Raw genomic sequence first — 15,496 nt, forward strand, 5'->3', positions numbered from 1 at the left:
CTTATATAGAGACACCAAGATGTGAGAGAAACTTAGAATGTACCTTAAGAATTAGAGCTAATGTCTTATCCCAGTTCTCTTGCAAAATTATGCAGATATGAAGTGCAACCTGGACTTCTGTTGATAGTTCAATCATATGATCTGCAACTAAAAAATTATTATCATGGATCAATGTTTTTGAATAAGCAATGTGCTTCTACATATGTCCATGATATTAAGGATCATGTTCTGGATGTCTATTAGTGTAGATCAGATCCTTGCTTCCTCTCTCAATAGTTTTGCCTACATGTCTGATAGGAATATTATCTTTATGTGATGTGTGGAGCTTGAACTGGGGTCAAGCTACAACTTTTGGGCACTGGTCTTCAGATCCTCATCAATTTTATTCAATTTTACATTTATTTCTTTTGTGTACTTGGTAACATCACATAGCTTGGAAAAAAAGGATGTTACATTTGTAAAAGAATTTTCAAGATTAGCCAAAATTGTAGAAAGTTCTATCTGCTTAATGGCTATTTGCTAAGCAATATGCTCAAGCACTTTATTGCCAAACTTTTTCTGTACCTTTTCTATAAGCTTCTCTTGGCCAAAAGTTCCCTCATTGAACTTATGTATGGCCTCTTCTAATTGTAACAAAATGTGTTGAGATGAATCCACATTAACACCTATTGCCTCAATAATTATATTTTTAGCACTTTTAATTATAGTGAATTCTTTATCTCTCTCATCTCTAAGTTGTTTCTGCCTTGCTCTTTGCTCTAAAAGTTGACTGACTAGTCTCATTTCATCAACTATGGTAGTATCTAGATCTATCTTAGGTATAACAATTTCCTTTTCCAAGTTTATATCCTCATCAATTGCCTTGCCAGTAAGCAGAAGTTTTAGTGGAGTCTTTGGTTTTACTTCAATGCTTACTTCCTTGGATTTAGAAATAGAAACAATAGTTGATGAAGTTGGACTAGCAGCAAAAACTTGAATTGGTCCAACTAGAGGAAAATTGATGTGCTTCCCAAAAATGAAGTATCAATAGGTAATATACCAACTAGAATACTTACAATTGAAGAACTAACTAGAACAAAAATTGGTGTAGTTGAAGCTATGGATGAAAAAACTGTAGAGCAAATTGGCAAACTTACTATACATGCTGTAGTAGAAGTTATCACCATTGAATAACTGGTAGCTATACATACTACTAGAGTAGATGACTTAGGAGCTAATGAAGAGAGGGCTGCAACTCAGTAGATGAAATGCTTGACACTTCCATTGAAGATACTTGTAGCTGGGAGGTGACAGGTGATGATTGAGCTATTGATGTAGCTATTGTGCTTATAGTCTCACTTGTAGAAGCTATCTCCAGAGTAGATGTAACAGTCTTTGGTGGAGACTAACACTAATACATTTGGCATTGATTTGCGATGGCTATGTGTCATAATTATGATAGAAAGGTGTCGCCACTATGACAGTAATAGACATCATTATTTTTTAGTCCCAAATTACGATGTCTATCCTATACCGTCACAATTACGATGCCTATCCGTCACTATGCAACCACATTATTGTGACATCAACAGCATCACAATTCTTGTGGTTGACGTTGCAATTGTGATGGAAACCATGAAAATTGTGATGATAATTGACCACTTTATTGTGACATCAACACTGTCACAATTCTTGTGGTCGACATCACAGTTGTGACGAAAAGCTCAAAAATTGTGACTAGGCAATTGCAACGGTAGATGGCATCGCTGCTACAACAACCCCGTCACAATTCTTGTGGCAGATGTCACAATTGTGATGGGAACCCAGGCAACTGCAATGGCAAATGGCATCACTGCTACAACAACCCCATCGCAATTCTTGTGGTGGACATCGCAATTGCGACGGATACAAAGTAAAACAATTTTTTTTTTCCTCGGTTATATTCAATTGTCAGTACTTGCCCATACTAACCACCCCTGTTAATCAGTTGTCAATATAGTTATTTTTCCATATAGGCAAGATTGCTAGGCTAGATTGAATTGAGAAAGAAGGCACTAAAAACACATTACAAGAAGAGTTGGAGTGCAAGATTGATAACATAAGACAAAAAGTGGAGTTACTTGTAGTCTTATCCAACTCATGACTGAGAGCTATTACAATTAGATCCTTCTTCTTCCTCACACACTTTTCACTCATCTCATCACAATTTTATCCCTTGGGATAGAATCCTCCATCATCATCCTTTGTATTACCACATGTTCATTCCTTTGCATTTTTTAGAAGTCTTTAGATCTCAATAAATACTTTGCATCATAGATTATATGTTATCTCATCTTTAAAAGGTCTTAGAACTCATCTTGCACTTTTCAATTCCTATCACATCATCTTGCATACCACCCTTAGGTGCATCATCATTTCATGCCACCCACCACACATCAAAAATAAAATAAAATGAAGAAGAAAGACATGGATCTAAATCCTAGTATTGGTGTGGAAAGCACAAAACTTAGTCCATAGACTATCGTAGTGACATCTGAGCCACCTCCCTAATAGATGAATGAATTAAGACCTATTGCATCAATCTTAGAGGTTTTCATGAACCAACTGAGAAAGAAAATCCTTATCAATGTCATTATTTCCACTTGGCCCATGGGGATTACCACAATAATGTATAAACCCACTTGAGACAATGATAGTAATTCATGATTGAAAGCATTCCCACAGTTGATGCCTGAACAAATATGGTGCCTAGGTGAGCAGTAGTCTTGAGAAGATATTATGTGGCCTAGCATATGGAAGTTTTTGCTTTGGAGAGCTCACTATGCATGAATCTACCAAACTCCAAACAACTCCAAGAGAGAATTGAGCTATTCAAGTTATTATTTGGCACGAAGTTCATTGAGCTAGAAGAGGAGACATTCCTAGCCACTATGGCTTGGCATAACCTTGAAATCTAGTTGATGGGGTTTACGGGGTGTGATGCAAGAATTGTGAGACTTGACATTGTATTTTTTCTAGATAGATCATAATAAGCTTGGTTAGGGATATTCATCTTTGATTGGGAACAACATGCGGACTACTTATCACACCTCTCATTATGAAATGATGGTCTCCTATGTTATGAGAAGCTCCTTCGTCAAAATTTTAGAAATATATGAGGAAAGAATAGACTTTGTTGAAAGAAATATTGGAAGACTTGCTTCAAAGAATAAGAACAATCTCTACAAAACATCTGGAAATTTTATATGGTCAAAGTACAAGACAGGTGTGGATGATGTTGAGAGGGATCTATAATCTCTGAATAGGAAATGGAACCTACCTCTGATCTCATAGTAGATGGGGCACCTGAAGATAAAGTGGGTCTCAGTCTCTATCTTGGATATGGTGAAAAGGTGGCACACTCATTCCCCTCTAATCAGGTGGTGCTCAGTCTGGCAACAAAGTTGAAGTGATCCAACTCTAAAAGACTCTAGGGAAATGCAGAGGGCATGGCTCCAACATTGACTTAGGTAAGGGGACGGACAATAATGCCATCACAGGTCTCCAGAAAGTGTTGCGAGTAGAAGGTCATCTAAGGGCATAACCCACTAGGAGGGATCATCCAAGTCCTCAAGATGTACTGCCTATAAATGTTGAGTCTGACATGTTCATTCAATTCTTATCAGGAAGGGAGATGGGTGGGAGCATCCAAGGAGAATTGGTATGGCAAAAGATGATCGATGTCAATCTTGATCAAACTTAGTAAAATAGTGGCCTAGGTATACTAGGAATGAGCCTTAGTCATCCCGGCTGAGCTAGCAATGTCCATAGAGGAACGGTAAGCAAGGTATGAGTATTTGTGTTAGCCCTTAGCTGAGTTCGCAAAGTCTCTAAGATGGTGTATGAACCAAACCAAGTCAAAAATGGTGCTAAGCCAAAAAGGGTGAGCCCCAAACTTGGACAAAACAATACTATATGGAGTGTAGTAGTGGCAATGGAAAATTTGATGGAGGAAAACGGTCTACACCCGCTTGATCAAGACCCAATCAGAATCAAGAAGAGACAATCCCCAAACCACCACACCAAAAAGAACAATGGGTCTAACCAGAGAGTGCAAGAGAGATAACTTGTACTTAGTATCTTGGAAGTGGTGTCAAAAGCACTATCTCTTTAAAAGGGCAAGGAATCCATGCCCTTGGCCACTCTAGCAAGGTGGGCTAATCTCATGCTAAAATGGGGTCTAGAGAAATTGACTCGAGATAAGTGTATGAGGAGACAATCTCAATTTGTTGACCTAGGAAGTTTAAGTGAAGATGCAAGGTCTTCAAACAAATGAAGATCATAACCCGAGTCTTGCTCAGGTTCACCACCAACTGACATTGGTTGCAAAATGAGGCTAGTTCATCAATAAGCCTTTGCAGCCCCTCCCGAGAAGCGGCCAAAAGGACCACATCATCTACAAACAAGAGAATGAAGATCAAAACCCAATGCAAGTAGAAGCCATCCCTGGGGATTGAAGCCTCACGGAGGGAGACCTTGAGCTCATCAATATAGATGCCCAATAACATAGGGGAGAGAGAGCAGTCCTACTTCACCCTGATGGTGTTGTGAATCAGATCTAAAAATCCCTCCAGAGTCCTAAATCTACCAAACATTGTCTCGTAGAGTCTCATAATCACTATCACTAGTATATTTGGAGTACCAATGTCTCTGAGTCTCTGAAAGAGATCCCCCTATGGATTTAAGTCAAAGCCCTTGCAAAAGTCTACGAAACAATAGTAGACTTTTGTAGTACAGTGTCGAGCCTCCTCAATAGCTCGCAAGGTTAAAATGTGATCCATAGTCTAATAATCTACATGGAATCCCGTATGTCCTCTAGCACGACACTATCGCTTGTTAAGTTGTTGAGTAAGAATATGTCATGTCCCCTTTTCAAATAATTAAAAATAATAATCTTTTCTAAGGTAGGTAGGCCCAAAAAGGTGAAGTTTCAAAAAAAGGGGATAATCTTTGGAAGCTAATGGACTAATAAATGAAAATTATTATTAAAATATGTTTTATTAACCCCTCTAGTACGTGATTTAGGGTTATGCCCTCTTTTAAGGAGTTTGGAGGAATTTTGGGCTGATTCCAAAACTGGATTTTTGCTCATTTCTTTGTTATTCTTCAGAGGCTGCCAAACCTGTGGAGAAGGAGACCCAAGAACGAGAGTTTGCAGGTTTCTAGGGAGACCCAAGAATGGGAGTTTTTAGGTTTCCAGGAAGGCTAGGGATGGGATTTTGAAGCCATTCCATGTGCATGCTCATGCAGAGTTTGCCTTTGTGCTGAACATCGCATATTTGTGGGTTTTCGGGTGTATATTTTGTAAGAGTTTGGTGTTCCAGTTGAGTATTTCATATCAGTTTGGGTTGCTTCTGTATATCAGAATTTTAAATATTAAAATAGAGCTGAATATATGTATTTTGATATGATTATACTTCTGTGATAGATTATTAAGTTTTTGTGGTGATTCCGAGCTATTTTGTGCTATTTTCGAGAGCCCGATGAGCATTGTTTTTGTCCTCCGTTTGGGAGATATTGTGTGCATGTTATGAAGATCTAGAGATATCATTTTATAGGCTGTTATTCTGCTCAAATTTTTGTAAAAAAATTACCATTTCAGATTTAATAATAATAGGTGAAGCTATGAAGCTTTTGGCACTTTTTTCGGCATACTCGATTTGGGGTTTCTTGAGAAATTTGGTGGATCTTTGTGATATTGGTTGTTTGATTTTGAAAATCTGATTAGAGACATGAAATATCAAAAAAATCAGAAAAGGGACATTTCAGAATAATGTTCAGAACTGTGGCATAAAGCTTGGCAAAGGTATGCCCGATCATGATGGTCCTATAGCTGTCGGGGTCCGATGCCAGCCCAAATTTGTGAATCGAGTAAATCACGTTCCTCGAACAAGAAGCATGGAAACTAGTACACACCACCCTATTGAAGAGCACTAGGAGGATGGGGCACATAATCAAAATACCAATCTTTAAAAACTTTTCCTGAAAAGTATCCTTGTCGGTAGCTCTGCTACATCTCATAACTTTGACGGCCTCACAAACTATGGATGTAGTGAAAAGATGGCAATGGGTGGGGGAGGTAAGATGAGTGGGTCGTTGAGCATGGATATCATAAAGAGTAGAGGTGTGGGAAACTAGGGAGTGCCAATTAAGGGTGGAAGGTAGGGGAGGATGGTGAAAGAACAAAGTGTGCCAGAAGGATTTTGGGTTGTAGGCAAGCATGGCGTAGATGGATCTGCACTGTTAAGCCAAAAATAATCACTTCTTGTTATGAATAAGGTGATGATATCAAGAGCCCATCTGAGTGCACAAGGGGGAATGGGCAGCAAAAGATGCATGCAAGGAGCGATGGAAAAACTTACACCTGGTGTCAAACCAAAGATTAATAGGACATGATTTTTGACTAGCATAGCCAAGGGGGGAGGAGGTGTGGTGGGGTATGGAGAGGAGGGTGGACTCCCAAATACCATCAGCAACTAGATCAAATAAGAATGAGGTTTGGGAGGGATTAGTAAAGCAATTTGGGGGGATTAGTAGAAATAAAATTATACCACTTGTAAAGTTTAAACAAACCAACATATTAAGAAAAATAATTCTAAGTAGGACATTCTCTATTAAGATGCATCTAGTTTAGAAGCTTATTAATAGTGTAGGAATATGTACTATGTTTACCTTCTCCCTATAGGTTGAGAACTCCTTATAGAGGTCTAAGTAGTCTTTCTAGTTCTTGGGACATGTTGGATTGTAGCTATGACACTCATATTAACATCCTTAAATGGAGATAATTTTTCCTCAAAACAATCACTTGTTCCGAACACATCTGTACATGATTCATCTATTGTTCTTGGTAAGGTTCTTCTTACTTGAGTTTCTTGCTTCACTTTCACCTTAGGTTTAATCCTCTTTATTCCTACATGTGCTTCATTTTCTCCATCAACAATTGGATGTCACTAAAGCTTTTGATTTTCTCCATATTACTTGAGTTTCTTGCTTGAGCCTTTGATATCACTAATATATCCCAACTCAATCTCCACAAACAAAAAATAACTTGTAAAGAAAAATTGAACAAAATATAAATGGGAAAATTGATTCTCTTTTGGACAAAGGTATGCTGCTATAATAGGAGCACAAGGCCACAAAGGACATAGATTATAGTTCATCAAAATAGTGGACTTTGAAACTCTAAAACAATGAAGAATAGCTCATCACTTTTAAAAATCTAAAAAAATGAAGAATAAATTATCATTATGGTAATAAGACATCAACGTTACAACTCATAACAAAGAGAGTACAATTATGACTGTCAGTGACAATATGCAAAAGATGCAGTGACCATGGAACCATCAACAAATAGTGGCATTGAACATCAAACTAAAATACATATGTAGTCATGTGCTATAGAAAAAATAATCTAACCATTAACACTAATGACATAGTAGAGATAATGTCTGAAAATAATGGTCATGGCAAGCAAGTAGGCATATTGTTTTACAAAGGCAAAGGGGTACGGGTATGTTGTGATAAACCCAAACCAATGTTACTTGAGTCATAGTGATCAATCTAAATATAAGTTTGATAAATGTGTTAAGGAAATACTATAGCAGTAAGCTTATGAAATACAATGAAGTCATTGATGCATCAGTGATGATAGCACTAGGGCAGCATGCTATTGTAGTGGTAACATGTAGCTATAGGAGTTAATGCACTCATTGAGTAGTCCCAAATCAAAAGAAGTCATCAGCAATAAAAGAAACATTAATTTAATCAATATTATTGATATCTCATGAAAGGAAATTGTGTTGTATAAAGTGACATGATAGTACAATGGAGGTGTTAGCACTGATTAATAATACCATTGGCAATTGCAAGAGATTATTGTTTGATGAACTATGTAAGTGCACTGCCTTGAATGAGAGTCAACCATGTTTATAGTTAATATTGATGGTGATCAACAAAGTCATATATTATGAAAATGTCACCAAATATGCCATTAAAATAAAGATGGCATAAAACCCCAGGATTTACTCACTAAAGTAGTGTGCTAAGAATAAATGAGCATTTACAAAAATGATTAACTCATTAACGTATCATGCTAAAAAATAATGAGCCTTTACAGTACACAAATAAACAAATAGAAAACCCAAAGCATTTGTTGTAGATTTCTTCAAAATGGAGATGCATGATGGTTTACTGAGTAATAGCATACAAATCAATTATGTCTTGGGGTAGATAACGTCTTCCAGAAGACAAGCAACAATAAGAATCAAGTAAGGTATTGCTATTAAAAAGTGCCGGGATAGAAGGTGTTGATCAAACATTCTGAGATTAAAATGAACTTGCCTCATGTTCATGACTAATGAGTAACATCTCCCCTCAATCTAGCTTGTGTTGTCTAAGGCCTTGGGAAACTTGAAACAAAACAATTTTTAGGTCCTTCATTGAAGCTTCATTTTGAAATTGGTGAACTTGCATAGACAAATATAAAAAATAATTATAAGGTATCATGATGCCATCTCCTTATTACCAATAAGTTGTTTGATTATGTTTTCCACCTATGAACTACTATTGTATATGAGAATCTTTCCTCATCTTTCGTAAATTTTTTGATCTTATAATATAAAGGGAGTGGTCCCCAAGAATAAGAAACTAGTGATTAAAGAAAACACATAGTTATCAATAATGATAAGAGTCTATAAGTCTCAAATAAGTGAGTTAAAATCCAATTCACAATGATAAAAATTTATACTTGACATGAAAGAACATGTCTATAAAACTGTTATTTAGTCATAAATTTATTAGAGATTCATAATATAGAATACCCAAAATGGATTCACTCCAGATGCATTCTTCACAAAGTTAATAAGATCAAAAGAGAAAATATTATCTCTTAATAATATGATATTTCCACTGACATTCAGTGTCTTCAAATTTCAAACTCAACATTTATCATTTGTAGTGTCAGTTTATTTTCAGCATGAATAAGACATTGAGACTAATATAAATTGAACTCAAGCAAGGATCAAGTCCAAAGGGATTGTGATGACCTAGAACAAAATACCCTTCATTGTATTCTAGAAAATAGTGTTCTAAAACAATTTGCGATGCACCTATGAGAGCAGGACCTAGATTCATATCTCTATTACTAAATTCAGGAGACCAATTAACAGTATTTGAAAACTTGATTAGCTATAAAAAGTTCTTTTTTTTCTGGAGACACTTGAAAGATTTTCACCATTCTCCCCATAACCTCCAATTGCATAAACAAGACCATCCAACACTACAAAAGAAAATTCATAGTGTGCCACATTCATTTATGTTAGTTTGCTCCATCCAGCACATAGTCTAGTACCAAGGGCTTATCAATCTGGCATTTCCTTATGCTAGAATGGAGTTAAAGCCTAAAGATATTTGAAATCCAATCATCTCACAACCTTAAAACTATCTCATCTAATCAAATTTAATGCCATAAAACATAACTATTTATCTAATTTTAGTTACATCCAATTCACCGTAATACCCTACAATAAATAAATTCCACACATAGGCTGATATGTAGTGAAAAAAAAGAAGTCAAGGGGGATAGAGAACTCCAATATTCAAGTCATTTACTACCCAATTAATTTAGATTATCTCCTGCTTTAGATGATCATCACCTAATTCCTTTATTCTGGGCCTCTCCTAACAAGGCTTTTGTCACCTCATAAAGATAAATTAGATTAAGCAATCAATTTGATTATTGCTTCTTATATGTGAAACCTAGCTTTTCACTCAATCAACCTACAAATGAGGAAAATAGTATGCACCAAGACAATTATATTACAAAAATAAGGAGGAAGAAATCTGGCTAGAAGTCACTCTCTCTTTCATGTATGATTTGTTAACTCAGGACACCAATAGACATATCCCAATAACAAAAAGAAAAGGAAAGTAGAAATAGCTTCAATCCCTTGGGTGAGCCACATAGAGAATGTAAGCATGTGCACCTATAGTGAGGTTTCATTTATCCTCTGTTGGGAAATATGCACATATGAGTAAAGAAGGGACTAGAAATCCTTTGTTCACTGATTGACCGTAAAATAGTTATAGAGATGGGCTTGTATTGTTCTATGAGGTAACAGTGATCATGCATTTGATATAATCTTTGTGTGAATAAAAACCACAATACTTGCTATTGTTTTCAAATTCTTGCCTAGACTAACAATCACAACATTAAGTACCCATTTCTCATTTAATCATGGATTGGGGTGATTCAAATTGGGTATGGTAGATCTAATGTTTAATTTCCACTACAACTGGGTTTCAAAGAAAATAATAATTGGTTGAAAAAATGTGCCAATGAACTATTAGGAAATGTGAATTTTACTAGTGCAGATTTGGGATAGATAGTTGGTATTGTTGGCACAACTTTGTAATATGATACAAAAATTGAGTGATTCCAATTGTTTTATAAACTAGATTCATGGGAGAATATGCCTTGGAACCAGATTTTAAAGATTCAACAATTTGATCATCCAAAAATTGATTGTCCTAGCTCTGTCACCACTCTCGCCCTGAGTTTCCTGTATGAGATCTACTCACTATTTTGACCATATCTTTAAAATAAATTTATCTTTCAATGCGGCCTTTCAATTCAATTGCATGCACCATCCCTAATTCTTGAGTAGCAACAACCTTGTCCATATTAGAGACATCTTATAGAAAAGTCATTGAAACTAAAACCCAAACATTCCTCCAGCCCCCTAAACATCTCTAAGGAAGTTAACAACATTTAAAAACATTTACTCTCTCCAGAAAAAGGAGAGCAAGGGACTACCCTGATAGATGAGAACAAGGACCTCTAGGCACTTGACCTGTAGGAAAAAAAAAGCATAACCAAGATGAGGGTACTCCATCAAGGCCTTTCAGTAGAGGCATTCAACACCACCAGTTAAAAGAAAAGATGAATGATGTTGGGGGAGGGCATATATTGTTTCAGTAATGTGAGGGGTGACTCAAACTAATTTGACCATCATTGATCCTAAGAGGCAATGGTGCATAAACCTCTGAAGAGCATGGGATCATCTTAAGAAACAACTCTATACATGAAGCCAGGTCAAGAGATATGTTAGCTCTCTAAGGAAATAACTTCTCAAGCTAAAAGTTTCATGTCTACCTCTAGGCACATCACATTGGTTATACTCTTTTTCCTTAGACATGCAAATTTTCTTACTATAAATCATACAAAATGGGACTCCCATCATTGCCTTCTTTTTTGAGAGCTTTGGGCATTGACTGACACATCTTCCCTTCATTCATGACATTTCTTTTTTGGATTTTCATGGATGAATTTTATTCTAGCATCTGTAGCAGATTTGTGCTTGGCTTTTCTCTTGACTTTTAGGATCAACCAGTCATCAGCAAATAATCTGGGCAAGTGTGTTATTAGTAGGTCTGGTGTTTTGTTGAAGTCAACTATCAAACTATTTTCAGCTTGATATGGTGTTATTTTTAGATTATCCCTTTCTTTCTTAATGAACCCTTGCATGATAGTGGCACACAAGAAGGATAAGTACTACAATAATTATTTTCTCATTCGTGTTTGGAGTCTATTGGGTCAAATTCTCTACACATATAATTGCTTGGTCATCATTCAATTCTCTGTCAAATAGATTTTCTTCAATGTCACCATCCACATCCATTGTTTGTAGTTTGTATAAACAATGAAGCTAGATGTACAGATTACCTAGTTGTAATATGCAACAACAATAAACAAGTTATTGTACAAGAAAAATAATAATAAAGAAATTCAAAAGGCAATGTAGTTTGACAGTGCACAGTTGGAACACCGATGTAGAAACCATATCTGATCACTTAGGTGTTGAAATGCTAATCCAATATATAGTCATAATGAGCAATAAGCAAATATCAAAGAGCATATCTATGAAACTAATCTATTTGATTTTGATACTTCTCAAACAAAAATAACTTGGAAAATGGTATATATAACACCATGGTAAACATGAATTCACTTGTACCATTTCATCATAGAAGCATGTACTGTATGATATTAAGTCATAACTGAGAGGTAGAACCCAGTCATGCAACAGTGACAAATTGATTTTCAATTATTAGCTATGAGAAAAAATCCAAAAAGGCATGAGTTGGAGAGAAAACTCAAAAGCTTGATAGAAAGAACTTATAACAATAGATCATTTCAAATCTCAGTACAACCTCAATGATGAACACAATTCAAGAACAAAACTTATTTATTGACCAAAATAATACCTTAGAGCTTCTCTTAAATTGAGATTCCTGTGTAGATTTACTATTATTTAAACTAGACATTGATGTCTAGGCATGGTTTAGCATAACTTGAGTTTCTAAGCCTAACTTTCTAACCTTTGAAAATGGAAGTTCAAATGTCGGTCCCAAAAAATTAGTTGAATAATTGACCTGCAGTAAAAGAAAGTGAGAAAAATTTATATACATAATCTATTAAACATTTGAAGACATGAAATTTCTACATACAATTAGGTGAAAATTGAAAGAGCTTCTAGCAGTAACTGTGTAGACATTTTTCAATCTAACTAAATCAAATTAAAATAAAAATTATGTTAAAACACCATACAATTAGAAGTTACAGACTGCACAACATTTTTGTAGTGATAGAATCTTGACAAAAATGTAAACCATATCTAATACAATGTAATTACATGCCTAGGTCTTCCCAGACAACTAAGTGGTTGGTCATGACTAAAAATTTGAAGTACAGGATCAAATATTGTTGGATAGAAAGGCTTCCCAGCTTCAAGCCATCCAATCTCATGTTCATTTTTTTCCAGGACTGAATCCCCAAGTTTCTCCTCCTAAAACTCATCCAAGAATTGAACAAATGCTTCAAGTGTTAGATAGCGAACCTATTGGGGGAAACTAAAGCTTTTAGGGTGAAACCAATCATGTTTGTTGAAAATTTTTTTAGCACTTCACACATAGTAAGGACACAATTTATACTCAATATAAATATCATAGAAAATACTATCATATGCTTACTAGGTTTTATGAGAAATAGAAAATCCCCATTTCTACTAAGCATGCCCGAGTGACAAACCTATATTAGACCAGTAATGATCTCTAGGATATTAGTAGATCACTACAAATTACTCACTTGAAGGTAGATGCTTGTCTCAAATTGGCTCTTTAGAGCATATTCATTAAAAACTGAAGCCAAGGAAGTGATTGTTACCTACGATGTTTCCAAATAGATAAGGATGGTATCATAAGAAATTAGAGTTATGATAAAATAATAATCTTGCAGTTGTTTATGCAAGTTGAAAGGTAATTAGATAAAATAATTAGTTGTCTTAGAAAATCCTAGAGTGAAAACAAATAACTATATTATTTTGGATTTTTTAAAATTAGAATACTAATGATATTTTTTATCATACTTAGAAAGGGAAATTAAACTATAAAAATTGTAAAATTCTATAGCTTCTATATGCAATTGGTATGAAAAGCTTACTCTATGGCTATGTTGTTTTCATGTAGTGCATTTAACAAGTCTCTAGAGCATTTACAAGTTTTGAAGTAATAAAATGTATTAACCTGCTTTAAATAATTGTACCTTCCTATAAGAAACTTTTTTTGGTTGGTTGGTTCAAGAAGGAAATTAAAATCCCCCAGCAACCACCCCATAGTACATCTTGTTTTACTTTTTATTACTATGCTCAAGAAGAAAGGAGACTGTAATGTCTTCTATAATCGTAATTCATATGGTTAAAAGACTCATACTTGTCTTCCCTCTACTCTTCCTCCCACACATCATTTATTCAATACAATAGAAGTATTTTAAACAACACAAAAGACTAACACGTAGTAACCTACTCTAAACAATTATTTCATACTAATTTAACATTTTATACACCTCAGAAGTTTGGAAATATTTATATTATTTGTTATTACATATTGAGATGTTATAATCGATTTATATATAGAATAAATGTTTAGGCTGTGTCAAAACCTTCAAGGGATGGATAAGCAAGACAACACATACTTCATTATGCCCCTAGATATAGTGCCTCTCACATGATCTTTCTATCTCTTGAGTCAATTCTTTCCGATGTGCTTGAGCATACATAAAACAAACCTGCATCCTTTATAAGTTTAGGCCAATCTTGTGAAGCAACAACATAAAAGTTCAAGAATCATGAGAAAAATTAAACATGGGAAAAAATCCAATACTATCATCATTATAATCTACTAGAAATAGAAAATTGTTCATGTCCAAACCTCTCAATAAATGCCTAAATGCAACACCTTTTCCTATAGAATAATTCATCTACTCTAATTTTAAAAACTTATAGAAATTATATTTCAAAAATTTGTTAGGTAAAACACGTAGATAGATATGACATTATTCTCAAGCTCAAATTACACACCCTATGATAGCATAACATATATTAATTCAATGAAAGTAATTTTAAGAAGGGTTCAATAATCTAGATGCCTTTTTCACATGTGAGTAGTGGTACTTTACAAAAATCATGAGATAATGTAGTTTAGATTTTGGTGAGAATGTTGAAATGTGGTAAATAAACTTAAAGTTTCATCTAGAGTTACTTGTTAGTGAATGTACATGTAAGTTCATAAGGATCATTGTGATGAAACTAAGTTACAATCATGATTCTAGGAACAACCTGTCAAATAATAAACAAGTCAAAATATGAATTTTATTAAATTTTAAAAGTTTAGAGATTAGAGATTGGATCTGTGAAATTTAGTTTTACATGTTTAGGGATTAGATCTGTGACTGGAGATGTCACTTTTATGCACCCACAAACTGAGGCAAATAATGGACATATGGGTTATGAATCCAAACAAATATTGGTGATGGGACATAGAATGTCATGAACTGATTTGTGTCATATTTAAACTAATTATTCATTTGTAATAATTCAATACTGCTATTTGTTTTTTAAAAAGAAGGTTTCAGAATCTCATAAACCCCTTTTTTAGCTATCATTGAACAAGTTTTGTAATCAGTGTACCTTAAAAAAAAATTCCTAATCTTACACAAAAGAATAACAATAAATAGCTTTGTTTTAGTTTGGTTAGTGAAATGGTAGACGAGAAGCTTGTATGTCCAAATTGATTTTGATTTTATGAAAGTCAGGTGAACTAAATTCAAGGGAATGTCTATTTAAAAGATGCTTCCACAAAACAATAACCATAGGCTCTAGCTATCATTTGACAGATTTTTTATTTAAGTGTTGTCAATATTAAATTTTAATGGAGCCAGGAACTAGTTTGAGAAAGATTAAAACAAAAAAAATTAGTATCACACACACTTAAGTGCCAAGCTATTGTGCCTCATTTAACATGAGTATTCCCCCTCTAGGTAAAACTAACTACAAAATCCACTGTTATGGCTATCTTAAGTTTCTAAAAGAAAACAAGTGAATTGCACACTAATGGAGGAGACATTTATATATTGAAGAATCCA

The sequence above is a fragment of the Cupressus sempervirens genome, chromosome 4 (genome assembly GCF_028749045.1).
Source record: "Cupressus sempervirens isolate cs-2001-9-10 chromosome 4, ASM2874904v1, whole genome shotgun sequence".
Classification (NCBI taxonomy): Eukaryota; Viridiplantae; Streptophyta; class Pinopsida; order Cupressales; family Cupressaceae; genus Cupressus; species Cupressus sempervirens.